A 6,655-nucleotide genomic window follows, 5' to 3' on the forward strand; every position below is an offset into this window, starting at 1 on the left:
TGATTTTCATCATCGTATATGTGAATATGATGATGTATATTTTTGTAAAGTGTCAAACTTAAATCTTTTGAATGTTCGTAATTAAACTTAAATCTTTTGAATGTTTGTAATTATCGCCCTCCCATTCATAAACTTCACGTTCCGCCACTGCCCTTAAGGAAGTCTTGCTCGTAGCGCCGTTTTCTACTTTCTTGCCAAATGGGCCTAATCTGCAATTGATTTTTTTTTTTTGAAAATGGGCCTAATCTGCAATTGAAATTTTACCCGATTTTGTGGGAAATGTAGTGACTTCAAATATGTGTTTTGCAGCCATTAGTTATCATCAAAATAAAAATACACTCTCATATATTTGCATTCAATATAAATTTAGAAACAAAAACAAAAATAAGGTTATGAATCTAGAAAAATAAAAAAGCGGCTAAAAATACTCGAATAATAAAACAAATACGTTATAAAAGCAGCAAGGTTTTGTTGCTAGTGGAGAGATAGTAGCCCCAACATGATTCTCGATGTACCTAAATACAATATTAAATAAAAACAAGTATCATAGTGATATTTAAAAAGCCACAACAATTCATATGTGTAGTTATTACTTATCCTAAGATCTAAAAGTGCAAAATTCACCTTTAAAAATAATAAAATATCGTTTTCAGAATCTAAACTGCTTCGAACGGTGGAAAGCCTTAAGGAAGCCTTGCTCGTCGCGCCACTTTCTAATTATCTTGCGAAAATGGGACTAATCTGCAATTGATAATTTTTCAGAAAATTCTCTACAAAATTTTGCCCCATTTTGTGAGGACTGTAGTTACTTGAAATATGTGTTTTGCGGCCATTAATAATCATCAAAACGAAACTACACTATCATATGCTTGCATTCAATATGAAATTTACAAACAAACAAAAATAAGGTTATGAATCTAGACGAATAAAAATTGGATAAAAATACTCGAACAATAAAACCAAGACATTATAAAAGCAGCAACGTTTTGTAGCTAGTGGTGAGATAGTAGCCCCAACATGATTCTCGATGTTCTTAAATACAATATTAAATAAAAACAAGTATCATAATGGTATTTAAACAGGTAAAACAGTTCACACTTGAAGGTATTACTTATCCTAAGATCTAAAATTGCAAAATTCACCTTCAAAAATAGTAAAATGTCATTTACGGAATCTAAATTGCTTCAAATGAGGGAAAGCCTTAAGGAAGTCTTGCTCGTACCTCCGTTTTTAGTTATATTGTGAAAATCGGCATAATCTGCAATAGAAATTTTTTTGGTAAATCCTCCACAAAATTATGCTCGATTTTGTGGGGGAATGTAGTGACTTCAAATATGTGTTTTGCGGCCATTAATTATTATCAAAACGAAACTACACTTTCATATATTCGCATTCAATATGAAATTTATAAGAAAAAAAATAAAAGTAAGGTTATGAATCTAGTGAAATAAAAAAGCGGCTAAAAATACTCAAACAATAAAACCAAGACGTTATAAAAGCAGCAACGTTTTGGAGCTAGTAGTGTGATATGTGACGACCCGGAAATTTCTGACCAAATTTAAACTTAATCTTTATATGATTTCGACACGATAAGCAAAGTCTGTAAGGTTGAGTCTCAAAAAGTTTGAACTGTTTCATATCTTCAATTGACCTTCGACCATTCCCAACAATTCACGAACAGATATTTGTAAATAAATACATATATATTTAAATATATGAATATATAATTATAATTTGAAATATTATTTGAAATAATATATGATTAAATTATTGGAAATAAATATGTAAAATAATATGCGAGGTAATGAAAACTATTATATATATATATATATATATATATATATATATATATATATATATATATATATATATATATATATATATATATATATATATATATATATATATATATATATATATATATATATATATATATTACTTGTAAATATATAAAATTATATTAAATCTAATTGTTTAAAAATATATAATATCTTTATTTTAGTAGTTAAACTTGCTATTTAAAACTGTTTATATATAGAAAAAGAATATATTAAAATTAAATGATTTCAAGCTTAAATAGTAAACAATTGTGATACTCGGTTGACTTTTCGTTAGTATTCATATAGAACTAATACGAGTTTATGAAGATTTAAAATAAAAATTGAACTTTAAATCGATTACGAAGATTTTAGACTTGATGAAAATATTTTTACCTTTCTAGATTAAATTTTAGTACTCCGTACATATTATTTGGAACGGAAAATAAATAATTAACAAATTTTTTTGATCAGGTTTCAAACAGGTAATAACCATAATAAATAAATGGATTTAAATTGAAAATTTAAGATTTCTAGGAACACTTTTATATTTTAACTGTTTAGCAATGAACACGAAATAATATCCCATGTAAACTGTCGGTAGGATATAGCCAGAGGAGAGTCACGAGATTTTAATATTATTACTATTTGAGATTACTGTTATTGTTTCTTCTCTAAATTAATTCTTTATATATACGCATAACATATACTACATGGTGAACCCATATTCCTTCCTTCTTTTGATTTTTCTATCAAACCACACTATATTCACCGCCACTTTAATATCTCCGGCCACCTTGGAACCACCGGCCGCCAACATGCAGAAACCACCACCACCGTAATCTCTTTCATCTCTCTCTAACTCTCTGTGCTCTCTCTCCGAATCGTGATCGTGAATCACCATTTATTATTTCTGTTTACAAATTCAAACGAACCACCACCATGTTCCTCCTGTAACCGCTGCCCATCACCACCCTAACATAACCTCACCATCGTTATTTTTTTCTTTTCTCCTAGCAAATACAACCGCTTGTTACAAGCTGATTTTGATTATTTAATTTTTTTTTTTTGACACCAACGCAAACAAATAAACTACAAACACTTCCTTGCTGCTACTGTATGATTCCGTTTATGTTTAAACGCTATCCTAGCCGCTGTTCACAAACCCAAAACACCCTCATAAAGCTGCTATGTTACTGCGGTATTATTATTCGAACGTTTAACGAAGATGATGATGATGATGATGAAACGATGATGATGATGTTATGAAGATGATTATGAAATGATGGTTATGGAGGCTGTGATGACAGCGTAATTTTTTTTTCTTCCTTGTACTTCTGTCGCAGATTACCAGATGCAAACTCCCCAATTTATTTTTTTACAAACGTACTACAAGTGGGCCGAGATTTAATTTTGTATTGTTGGGCTGAGACTAGATTTTCTGTTGGGCCGTATAAGTAGTTGGGCTGAGGTTATTTTGTGCCATGTATTGGTTTTCTGTTGGTCCAGATGTTATGAGGAATAAGGTGAACGGAAACAAATACAAGATATAAGTAAATGGAAAGAGATTAGAACAGACAAATAGGCGACAGAGCCATGGTTAAGGGTGTTAGCGGGTTGCGAGTGGTCAGGGGTTCGAGCCTGGGCATGGGCTGCTATTTCTTTTTAGGACACTTTCCTTTAAGGTAGCCTCTTTATTATTATTATTATTATTATTATTATTATTATTATTATTATTATTATTATTATTATTATTATTATTATTATTATTATTATTATTATTATTATTATTATTATTATTATTATTATTATTATTATTATTAATATTATTAATATTATTATCATTTTTATTATTATTATGATTATTATTGATTATGTTACTATTATTATTAATATTAATATTTGTTACAAGTATTATTATTATTATTGTTGTTATTATTATTATTATTATTATTATTATTATATTATTATTATATTATTTTTAGTATTGTTATTATGATTGTTATTATTATTGATATTAATATTATTACACTTATAATTATTGTTACTATTATTATTATCATTATTATTATAAGTACTATAATTATAATTCAAAACTTATTAGTATTATCATTACTAATATTATTATTAGTATTATTATTACTTTTATTATTACTAGTATTATAATTATTATCATTATTAGAATTAGTAATAAAAGTGTTATTTTTAGAATTATTATTATTATTAATAAAAGTATTATTATTAAGATTACCATTAGTAATAAGATTGTTATAATTATTATTATTAAGTATTATGTACTAATATCAAAAATTATTATTTGCACTACCATTATTATTAAATTGTTCAATTTATCAAAAACTACTGATATTATCATTATGAGATTTATAATTAAAAACTATCATTAATATTATTATTAACAAAATTACTAACTTTAATATTTTTACTAGTAACATTAAGTATTATCATTATTATCATTTTTACCATTACAAATAACATTTTGGTATTATTATAATTACTAATTTTAACAAACAAACGTTATATATATATATATATATATAAACTATATAACATAACAAGATTTAATTTTTTTTATATGATTTATTAATATAAATAATTATATCATTAATGATAATATATAGATTTATTCGATTACAAGTATATGTATTAATACATATATGAATGAAATAGGTTCGTGAATCCGAGGCCAACCTTGCATTTGTTCAATGTCGTCATATGTATTTTTACTACAAAATACAGTATCGTGAGTTTTATTTGCTCCCTTTTTCAATGCTTTTGCAATATATATTTTTGGGACTGAGAATACATGCACTTTTATAAATGTTTGACAAAATAGACACAAGTAATCGAAGCTACATTCTATAGTTGAATTGTTATACCGGATATCGCCCTTGTTAAACTTGGTAACCTAAGAATTGGTGTTTATTATAATTGCCACCAATTGACGCGAATCCTAAAGATAGATCTATGGGCCTTGACAAGCCCCAGTCAGAGAATTTGAACTGCTTTAGTACTTCGATGTTTATATGTTTGAGGATATTCTAGATGCATTTTGTTAATGTCGGTTACCAGGTGTTCAATCCATATGAATGAATTTTAAACACTTACGAGTGTATGATTATTGATTAAATGAAACCTTGTGGTCTATTAAAATTATGGAAATGATTGATTACGATAAACTAATTAACTCACCAACCTTTTGGTTGACACTTGAAAGCATGTTTATTCTCAGGTTTGAAAGAAATCTTCCGCGGTGCATTTGCTCATTTTAGAGATATTACTTGGAGTCATTCATGGTATATTTCAAAAGACGTTGCATTCAAGTCATTGAGTTCAATAAAGATTGTTACTAAAGTAAATGACAGATTAGGTCATTTATAGTTTGGATGTTATGGAATGGTATGCATGCCTGTCAACTTTCGATGAAATGAAAGTCTGTATTTAAAAAAAAATGAATGCAATTTTGTAAAATTTATCATATAGAGGTCAAATACCTCGCGATGTAACCATATGTTATTGTATTCATTCTTATGAATTTGGACGAGTCGTCTCAAGATAGTAGCCCCAACATGATTCTCGATGTACCTAAATACAATATTAAATAAAAGCAAGTATCATAGTGGTATTTAAACAGACATAACAGTTCACATGTGAAGGTATTACTTATCCTAAGATCTAAAAGTGCAAAATTCACCTTTAGAAATAGTAAAATGTCATTTACGGAATCGAAACTGCTTCGAATGGGGGAAAGCCTTGAAGAACTCTTGCTCATAGCTCTGTTTTCTAGTTACCTTGTGAAAATGGGCCTAATCTGCAATTAAAATATTTTTGGAAAATCCTCCACAAAATTTTGTCCGATTTTGTGGGGAATGCAGTGGCTTCAAATATGTGTTTTGCGGCCATTAATTATTATCAAAACGAAATTACACTCTCATATATTCACATTCAATATGAAATCTAGAAACAAAAACAAAAATAAGGTTATGAATCTAGTGAAATAAAAACGCGGCTAAAAATACTCGAACAATAAAACAAAGACGTCATAAAAGCAGAACTTTTTGTAGCTAGTGGTGAGATAGTAGCCCCAACATGATTCTCGATGTACCTAAATACAATATTAAATAAAAACAAGTATCATAGTAGTATTTAAACTGGCATAACAATTCACATGTGAAGGTATTACTTATCCCAAGATCTGAAAATTCACCTTTAAAAATAGTAAAATGTCATTTCGGAATCTAAACTGCTTCTTGCTCGTAGAGCCGTTTTCTTGTTATCTTGCGAAAATAGACGTAATCTGCAATTGAAAATTTTTCAGAAAATTCTCCACAAAATTTTGCCCGATTTTGTGGGGAATGTAGTGACTTCAAATATGTGTTTTGCGGCCATTAATTATCATCAAAACAAAACTACACTCTCATATACAAAAACAAAAATAAGGTTATGAATCTAGAGAAATAAAATAACAACTAAAAATACACTAACAATAAAACCTAAACCTTTTAAAAGAAGCAATGTTTTGTAGCTAGTGGTGAGATAGTAGCTCCAACATGATTTTCGATGTACTTAAATACAATCTATATACTTATATAAAAAAGAGATTTATTTAGCTTACTTGTCAACAAAACCATTTTTAAGGAGCTAATGACAAGTGGAATTTACACTTGTCAAATTCTCAATGATTGTGATTAAAATTCATTAAATAAATGATTAATAATGATATTAGAGGATAAAGAAATTAATAAAAAAAAATGAGAGCAATTAGTACGGGTAATTCTAAGAGATCGTTGTTACTTACTAATAATTAAAAATATGTTTAA

The sequence above is a fragment of the Rutidosis leptorrhynchoides genome, chromosome 4 (assembly GCF_046630445.1).
Source record: "Rutidosis leptorrhynchoides isolate AG116_Rl617_1_P2 chromosome 4, CSIRO_AGI_Rlap_v1, whole genome shotgun sequence".
In the NCBI taxonomy this organism is placed as follows: Eukaryota; Viridiplantae; Streptophyta; class Magnoliopsida; order Asterales; family Asteraceae; genus Rutidosis; species Rutidosis leptorrhynchoides.